The sequence below is a fragment of the Nicotiana tomentosiformis genome, chromosome 9 (genome assembly GCF_000390325.3).
Source record: "Nicotiana tomentosiformis chromosome 9, ASM39032v3, whole genome shotgun sequence".
Classification (NCBI taxonomy): Eukaryota; Viridiplantae; Streptophyta; class Magnoliopsida; order Solanales; family Solanaceae; genus Nicotiana; species Nicotiana tomentosiformis.
This window is the reverse complement of record NC_090820.1, coordinates 62606685-62617262: the sequence shown is the minus strand read 5'-3', so window position 1 is coordinate 62617262 and position 10578 is coordinate 62606685.

The following is a 10578-nucleotide window of genomic DNA, read 5'->3' as shown; positions in this document are numbered from 1 at the left end:
CTTTCAAAACTCATGCCGAACCACATCTAATCAACTCGGAATGACCTCAAATTTTGCACACAAGTTTCAAATGACAAAACAAAGTTATTCCAATTCCCGGAATGCGAATGAAAACCCAATAACCTCAAAATCAACTCCTAGTCAAACCTATGAACTTTTCAAACCTTCAAATTTTTAACTTTCTCCAATTAGAGCCTAGCCAATCAAGTAACCTTCAAATTCAAATCCAGACATTCCTCGAAGTCCAAAATCACCATACAAACCTATTAAAATTATGAAAACACGAATCTGAGGTAATTTACAACAAAGATAAGCCTTGGTCAACTCTTATAACTTATGCTTCCAACCATGGAACTAAGTATTCCAATCCATTCCAAAACCTTCACGAAACCAAACCAACCATTCCTGCAAGTCAGAAATCAATAAACAAGCATACGGAAAACATCAAATAGGGGAATGTGGCTCAAATACATAAAACAACCAGCCAAGTCATTACATTCTCCCCCTCTTTAACAAACATTCATCATCGAACGGGTTTAGAATCATACATGGGATATAAAAAATATGAGGATATCTGTTCCGTATATCATGCTCGGTCTCCCAAGTCTCCTCCTCGATCGGTTGACCTCTCCAATAAACCTTCACTTATGATAAGTCAAATTCTTAGTCTAACTATACCGAGCTGTAATCCAACACATGTGACGGATCCCCATAGTACTTCTAAAGCTTAGAAACATGAAACACTGGATGAACTCCCGATAAGATGGGTGGCAAAGCAAGTCTGTAAGACACCTCACTAGCTCTCTCAAACACCTTGAAAGGACCAATATACCAAAGGCTCAACTTTCCATGCTTCCCAAATCTCATCACGCCTTTCATGGGTGAAACTCTGAGTAGAACCTTCTCACCCACCATGAATGCTACATCACGAGCATTCTTATCAACATAACTCTTTTTCCTGGATTGTGTGGTACAAAGCCTCTCCTGAATCAACTTCACTTTCTCCAGAGCATCACGAACCAAATCTATGCCCAATAATCTAGCCTACCCAGGCTAATCGGAGAATGACATTGCCTCCCATATAATGCCTTATATGGGGTAATCTGGATGCTTGGCTGATAGCTGTTGTTGTATGCTAACTTCACTAATGGAAAAAACTGATCCCACTATCTTCCTAAATCTATGGCACAAGCTATCAATATATCTTCCAAAACTCTAATGGTTCACTCAAACTGCCTATCTTTCTTAGGGTAAAATTTGGTGCTCAACTCAACCTGTGTGACCAACTCACGCTGAACCGCTCTCCAAAATGGGAGGTAAACTAAGTGTCATGATTCGAGATGATAGAAATAGGTACACCATGCAAGCAGACAACTCCCTAATGTAGATCTTAGCCAACTACTCCAAAGTGTAGAAAGTCATAACTGGAATGAAATATGCAGACTTGGCTAGTCTGTCCACAATGACCCAAACGGTGTCAAATCTCATCAATATCCGTGGAAAATCTACCACAAAGTCCATATTGATGCTCTCCCACTTACACTCTGGTATCTCAATCTTCTGAAGCTAACAACCAGGTTTCTGATGCTCATACTTGACTTGCTGACAATTCAAACACCAAGCAACATATCCAACAATGTCTTTTTTCATCCTCCACCATCAATAATGCTGCTTCAAATCACGATACATCTTTGTAGCACCCGGATGAATAGAATATCATCAACTATGAGCCTCCTCAAGAATTAACTCTCTTAACCCATCCACATTAGGAACAAAAATCCAGCCCTGAAGAAGCAACACACCATCATCACCAATAGTCACCTCCTCGGCACCACCTCACTGCACCGTGTCCTTAAGGACATGCAAATGAGATCATCATGCTGACGAGTCTTACTGCGCTCAAACAAAGATGACTGTGAAACAATACATGCAAGGACTCTGCTAGGCTCTAAAATATCAAATATCATGAACCTGTTGGCCAAAGCCTGAACATCCATAGCTAAAGGCCTCTCCCCGACTGGAATAAATTCTAAACTCCCCATACTCTCCGCCTTTCTACTTAAGGCATCTGCAATTACATTGTCCTTCCCCAGATAATAAAGAATGGTGATATCATAATCCCTTACCAGCTTCAACCATCTCCGCTGCCTTAAATTCAAATATTTCTATCTAATCAGATGCTGGAAACTCCAATGATCCGTATTCACCCCACAATACACTCCATATAAGTAATGCCTCCAAATGCTAAGCGCATGTACAATAGTTTCTAACTCCAAATAATGTACTGGATAGTTCTTCCCGTGGGGCTTCAATGGGCATGATGTGTAGGCAATCTCCAAATCGTCCTACATCAACGCACATACAATGACAACCCGCGAAACATCACAATAAACCATATATGACCCCGGTCCTGAAGGAAAAATCCAACATTGGAGCTGTAGTCAAAATTGTCTCGAGCTTCTGAAAGCCCCCTTACACTCATCCGACCACCTGAATGGAGTGCCATTCTGATTCAACTTCGTCAATGGGACTGCAATGGATTAAAATCCCCCTATGAAGCGATGGTAGTATCCAGCCAAACCCAAAAATCTCCAAATCTCTGTAGTGGTAGAAGGTCTGGGCCAACTCTAAACTGTATCAATCTTCTTCCAATCCACCTTGATCCCATCACTAGATACCACATGACTCAAGAATGCCACCGAGTCCAACCAAAACTCAAACTTGGAGAACTTAGCATACAACTTCTTCTCCCTCAAAGTCTGGAGCACAATCCTCAATTACTGCTCATGCTCCTCCCTACTAAAGGAATACACAAATATATCATCAATGAACACAACGACAAAATAATCCAAATAGAGCTGGAACACACATTTCATGAAATGCATGAAGGCTGCTGGGGCATTAGTCAAACCAAAAGACATCACCAAAAACTCATAATGCCTATAACGAGTCCTGAAAGTAGTCTTAGGAATGTCCAAATCTCTAATCTTCAACTGGTACCCCGACCTCAAGCAAATCTTCGAGAACACCCTAACACTCTGAAGCTGATCTAATAAATCATCAATGCATTGCAATGGATACTTGTTCTTGATGGTGACCTTGTTCAACCGCTTGTAGTCAATGTACATTCTCATAGAACCACACTTCTTCTAAACAAACAACACTGGTGCGCCCCAAGGTGACACACAAGGTCTGATGAACCCTTATCCATCAACTCTTGCAACTGTTCATTCAATTTCTTCAACTTTGCTGGAGCTATACGATACAGTTAAATAAAAAATGCTGAGCTCCTAACGCCAAATAATTGCTAAAATCAATATCCCTATCAGGTGGCATGCCCGGTAGGTTTAAAGGAAACACATACGGAAACTCCCTCATTACTGGAATTGACTCAACATTAGGAGAATCAACACTAACATCTCTTCAAAAGCTAGATACACCAAACATCCCTCTCAACCCTACGTTGAGCCTTCAAGAATGAAATCACTCTACTGGGAGTGAAACCAAGAGAACCCTTCCACTCCAACCTCGGACTTGATATCGTTAACGTTACAGTTTTAGCGTGACAATCAAGAATATCATGGTACAAAGATAACCAATACATACCCATGATCACATCAAAATCCACCATATCTAACAATAAAAAGTCCACTCTCGTCTCAAAACCACAAATGGTGACCACACATGACCGATAAACTCGATCCACTATAATATAATCAAGAGGCATATATAGACAAGAAGCAAAGTATGATGACACATATGAATAAATAGACCCAGGATCAAACAATACTAAAGGATCCTTGTGGCACACAAAAACAATATATGTAATCACTGCATCAGAAGCAACGACCTCGGTCCTCCCTGGGAACACATAGCATCTGGCATGACCTCCACTGGACTGAGCTCCCCCTCTAGGATGACCACATCCTGGATGAACTCTACCCCAAGCTAGCTGGGCTAGTGGTGTAGCAACTGATGAAAGAATCACAGTCAGACCTCCCTACTACCCTGAACCTCTGCTAAGACGAGGGTAGTATTTCCTAACGTGCCCCAACTCTCCACACTCATAACAACCTCTGACCAGATATGACTGCGGGGCCTTAGTCAGACCTAGTGAACTAGAATAGCCAATAGAAGAACCCGGTATTGACTAATCCTAAACAGATGGAGTGCAGTAAGAACTCTGTTGTGGGAGAACACTGAATGAAGACTACAAAAAGCTCATCGACTGGGCGATGGTGAATGATAAACTGGCCTGTTATAATGTAAGGCCCCGTTAAAATTTCCTAATAATTTAAGATTTTATAGTTCGCCAGCGGTATTTGGGAATAACGGATTTGAGTATGAAATGAGACCTATGGGATAGAGCCACATCATTTTGAAATGAAAATGTATGTTTAAGGTGTGTTGAAAAATACTAAGGGGTTTTGTGAATGGCAATAATTTGTGTGGAACAAGTTGGATACATTAAGTGGAAAAGATGTCTCAATTTGCACAACATCCTACTTCACACGCATGATGCTACCAAACAATAAAGACTTAGGAGGTTATCTACTTATAAAATTAAGGACCTTTGAGTCTAGTTTCCAACGCATCAAACGGTACATCATTTGGATATATCAACATAAAGTTATGGCCATTTTACCAGACCTATGCAATATGCGTGCCCAGATGCGCGACCGCGCATATTAGAGGGTATTCTGCCTCAGGTGCGCGAGCAGATGCGCGGTCATTTGCCCAGGTGCACGACCATGCACGTAGGAGTCAATTAAATACCCCCTAGGCAAGGTAGAGAGAGGGGATAAGTCATTTCTTCAAGACTAGGGCTTTCTCTCCATCACCCATCCGGCCAAGGCTTCCAATACACACCTAAGGATTTCCTCAAAATCTCAAGAACACCCCAAAAGTTGTCTTTCAAGATTTGCTCTACAAGAGGTATGTCCACCATCTATAACTAATATATGGTTATTATTTATGTATGAAATATGTGTTAGGACTTATGGGATGGTGATTGGAAGCCACAAATGCCTAACCTAGGTTGTGTTGGAATTTAGAGATTGTAAAATGAATTAATTGATAAGATTTATGGGTTGGGAGTGAATTGTTGGCATGCATGTGCTAATGGAAGTTATGGATGGCCTAGAGATTATTGTTAGGTGAAGAAATTCCATTGGAGGAGGTTGTAGAAAGATATGCACACTAGATATTTGATAAAAAGTCTAAATGACTTAAAGTATAGAAATTTTGCTAATATTGGTGCAATTGTGTTGCATTGTTGTAGATTGAAGTTGTTCAGTGTGGTGGAACATTGTAGTATTATTAAGGGGCGAATTCCAGGTATGTTGACTAAACTACTCTCTTAGAATTGAATTCCATGATGTTCCTGTAAGTTTCAAGTATGGTTGGCTCAAGTTCCTAATTCCCATATTTTGAGTTGTTCCTAATAAATACGACTATCCCGAGTAAGCAAAGTGTTGAAAGATGTATGTATTCAAAATGTGTTCGGATTACTCCTATCACATTATGTTATCCTTCTGAAATGTGTCCAAGAATGATATGTGTATTAAAATGTTATGGCTTTGAGTCGTATTTCAAATGAAAGTTATGATGCCAAATTATGTGAGAAAAACTCGATATGCTTAAGACTCTTAATTACTCATGTGTGTACCTAAAGTATTGATTTGGAAATGCCTTGTTGTTGATAATCTATAAAGATGCTCAAAAGTGAAAGAAGTGAGTTGAAGATATAAAGTGTGGCCATCGTTCCAAAAATGAAAGTTATGTTTGTGGCTAGTGGTGCCAATGAAATGAGATGATATGAGAAAGGTTATGAAATTAGCCTTGGTTCAACTGTTCCAAATGGACATCAAAAGTAGATTTGCCTAAAAGCTTATGTCCTCAAGTCGTACCCTAATGTGGCTGTTTTAACTAATGCTATGCTTTGTGAGTATTTTCAACGTGTTTCGCATTCTTACATATTCGTGAGTGGAAATTATGTATTGACCTTTTTTGGGAAAAGTATTTCAAGAATAAATGGTATGTTACTTGTTTATGATTTTAACTTGCGCATCGATTGCATATCGTTTTACTCAATTTCTTGGAAAGAAATCTATTGTGCTTAAATTCTTCATTTATAATGAACCTAAAGTTGTGATTTCCGGAATATTCTATTTGTTGATATTTATGATGATGATACATGAAAGGAAAGAAAGGAAAGTGTAGAATATGAAATATGACCATTGTGCCATGAATGAAGAATCAGATGTATGGCCAAGAGGGATAGTGAAATAATGATGTTTTAAGTGGTTGAAAGTGCCAACCAGGCTATATATAGTATGAAAGGTTATGAGGTAAAATGTAATTTGTACTTCTGTTTCTTTTGTATGCAAATCAAAAATGTATTTGGGAGTATCGATAGTCACCGAGGAAGGGAAGGTTGAAATAACCTAACACCGAAACTACACGTGTCGATGTAGGAGTAGATTGTTATTTTTCCCCTTAGTTGGGATGAGATTGAGGTGATAAAATTATTCCCCTTATTTGGGATGAGATTGATGTGATAACATTATTCCCCTTAATTGGAATGAGATGACTGATAAAAAAAAAGATGATGTCGATTCACACGGCATTGTAGTGAGATGGCCTAGCCGATCGGGTCGTGATCGGACGCTATGCCACACACATGTTGGTGATTGTGCTAGAAATTGTAATTGAAATTGTGATTGTGGTTGATGTCTTGAATGAGACGGCCTAGCCGATCGGGTCGTGATCAGACTCCGTGCTAAAAGTACGATGGTATTTGTATTGTGAACAGTTGTATATCGGTGCTAAAGATCTCCCAACAAAATAAATATATTATCTTTGTATTTTGGAAATTATTATGTTGTAACTTGGCATTTGGATATCATTGATTGTGACTTGCTGTTTCTATGGTTTTTCTTCTCTTATATTGGCATTCTATTTTGAAAGTGGACAATTAGATTTACATACTAGTACTATTCTATATGTACTAACGTCCCTTTTGCCGGGGGCGCTGCATCTTCAATGAATGCAGGTGGTTCATCAACGGGCAGCTTTGGTCCTCGTTAGCCAATACTCTCTATTAAACAGATTTTGGTGAGCCCTACTCTATTCCGGGGACTGTTGTCATTTGAGTTGTACATTATGTTTTAAGGTATAGCCGGGGCCTTGTTGCCGGCACTTACATACTACTCTTCTATTGTACTTAGAGGCTCCGTAGACAGGTTGTGGGTGGTGTTTGATATGGGGAATTCAACTAGAAATATTGATATTTGGCAAACATGTTTTTCATTATATCTATAAACTTGTAATATTTTGGAAATTATGAATGGACCTACTAATGGAAATGAAATGAGAGTTGTTAATGAAATCTTTTAAGTGTTTGATTAATGGAGTGCATCTCTTCTTTATTCATGGATGAGTTTGGGAGGAAGTAAATCAAACAGACTTGCTCGGCAGGGTTCACTTGGCTGAGCGCCGGTCGCGCTCCTCGAGTTTGGGGTGTGACAAACTTGATATGAGAGCCTAAGGTTTTAAAGTGTCCTAGGATGTCTCAAAGCCGTGTCTAGTAGATTCCTTCTTATCGGTGTGTTGTCGACCATATCTATAATGAGGAGGTTACTTGGACATTTAGGATTTTCATACCTCTTTGATACTCCAGATCGTGCGATAGAGCTCAAGATAGGAAGCTAAATTCCTTGTCATGTCTCATTTTCCATATGAGTAACCCACGGGTTCGAGGCAGCAAAGAGGTAATGAAAGAACCAATTTCTAGGGGAAGTGTCCTTGTTCCTATTAATGTTACCGCGCCACCGGATTATGTGGTGAGAGCAGCTAAGAAATGTACGAGGATTGTTGGCACCAATAAGCCAGAATGTTTAATATGTAAGAAGTGCCACTCAGGTTCATGTTGGATGATTCTTGAAATATGTTATGGTTGTGGAAAGAGGGGCCACAAGAAGAACAAATGCCCTTATGTTGGATACACCTATCCCGGTCTGCCTGATATGCGGGCGAGAATATTTTGCATCATGTTGTGAGTATGCTCAGAAGCGTGTTAGGGGTGGTAGATTTGGGCAATTCCGAAAGTCCATACAACGACCTGTTGCAAAGATTGTTAATCCAATCACGGGTTCTTGGAGGAAGGATAGGGGGAATGCTTATGATGTATGCAAAAAAGGTAAATATCAGGTCGGTGGGGCGAGTCAGTTTAACGAACCTCATCCTCATTGTGTGAAGTGTAGGAGATGTCATTCAGGGGTATGTCACTATGGTACCAATGTATGTTACGGATATGGAGTCGTGGGGCATCAGTTAAGGCACTGCCCCATCAATCTAAAGTCATCAAGTAAGTCACTCCTTAGTACATCATTATGAACATGCATATTGTTCCTTGTTGCATATGTACATCCATATTGAAGAGCCTTCATAAACACGGTCTTAACAAGACACTGAATCATAAAATATTGCATGTACTTACTTTCAAAATGAGATGCATTATTCATGAAGCCACTCTATCACAAATTCTCTTGTTTACGACCTCTTGAGGAATTGAGTTCTATAATTATGTCATTGAATTGAGTTATAACTCTATGATTAATACTTCCCACTTGCTTCCCTAAATTCTTAACAAGGGACTATACTTAAAGAATTTCTTACAGAACCTTTTGATTCAAATGGATAACATCTGCTCACTTATGTTTATGCATGTACCGTCATAAAGCTTACCTATGTGGTATCAAATACAATGTATAACGGCCTAGTGTTGAGATCCTTCTTGAGCCACTCTTTTTCTCCCCGGTGTATGTGGCACCTATGGTTTGAACAATGACTTCACTCCTTTGTGAATATTATCATGAATCCTTTTTACTGTCTAGTAACATGAGAGTATATCTCAGCACCTATCATATGTGTAAATGTCAATTGAAAGGGGTCACTTGTATGTATAAAGGTTTCTGGGAAATTTGAGATTTTCACAAATTCGTCACATGAAGATCATTTTGTTTTCCCATCTCAGTATGACTTTCATGTCCACTTAGATCATGCTTCAGTGAGTAACTCACTTTGTTACTAGTATTGTATTTGCCCATGAAGTGGCCTGGTATTGCAGCTTGAGAGCTGTTATGGAAAAAACATGTCTAGCTCAGAGGAAAATGTTCATTCTCTCTAACCAATACATGATTCATCCCAACATTAAGATGTCCTAGCTACATGGTTTCACTAGTGTCTGGTTGAAAGTTAAGCAGCCTTACCATGACTTTTCCCTCACCACTTCAGGTGGATGTTTCAGATTCTAGCACATATGATGGGTATATTGATTTGAAAGACAAGTTTTTCATATCTCTAGTCCTCTCGTATGGGATCAACTATCAGGAAGGGTTAAGCTGTCAGTATGATAATAATCTCACAAGTGTTCAACCTCCTTTTCAACCTCATGGGCTTGTGGCATAGATTCCTTGTGTCAAATACTATTAAGAGCGTAATGCAACTACATGTATTTTGAAACCCATATCACATTCAGGGTGCCAGAATATTCTCATTTCGAGTTAAACTGATTTTCCCTACATTCCAATAGGTGACTGGTGTCACGTACATGGCTATTGCTCTTTGAGTCCTACTATTGACGAACAAAGCACATATGGAATGAAACAATTGTTGCTTTCCTTTTCATGACTCAGAGTCTTCCAAGAATAACTGATGCTACTGTCTTTATCCTCCCGACCATGCCTCCCATGTGTCACATGTCTAAAATGACTCATTTCTTTTAAATCTCAGAAGCATGAACATGGTCCCTACATTATCAATGCCTACTAGGCAACTCTATGTCTCATTTGTCGAATCAATGATGTCATCACAATGATTAACCATGTCAGCTCTATTGGTAGTAACCTTCATGTCTCATAAGATATAACCTCCTGAAATGCCCTGCTCGGAACATTGATAGATTCTTGAACCATTCCAGGCCAATATCGGACCTCATTGTTCCTATTGATAGTAACCTATGGGGGTTGAAGGGTCAAACATGTCAAAGAAGAAGCATAATCCCATAATCAAATATATAGGATATGAAGTTTTATGGTAATATTCAACCTAGCACATATTAGAGTAATTTTTGGAGGTCGCCAAAGGTTTAGTTTGGGTGTTCGGCGTAGGGATTTAGAGTTGAAGAAAGTGAATAGGTTATTCTCAAGATTTTTTCTATGAATATATTGGGTGAATTGTTAAGGAAGGTAAAGTATGTGTAGTCACATTAGGCCTTACGGAATATTGAAGGAAATAGGCCAAACTATGAGTATGATGTTTTCCCATCGTTGTCCTCCAAGCACCCGATGCATAATGTATCTAGGTTCCAGAATGTTGTTGGAAATCCTTTGCCTATCGTTCCGGTGGAAACTATTGAAGGTGAAGTTAATGGGTAATTGGCTTATAAGAGGTACCTAGTTGTCATACCTATTAGATAATTTCGAAAATTGAGATCTGCCTGTGTCAAAGTAAAGGAAGTATTCTCACTTTCCTGTATAACCAAATGGTTGTGCTTCAAAAGGGTACTTGTTATGT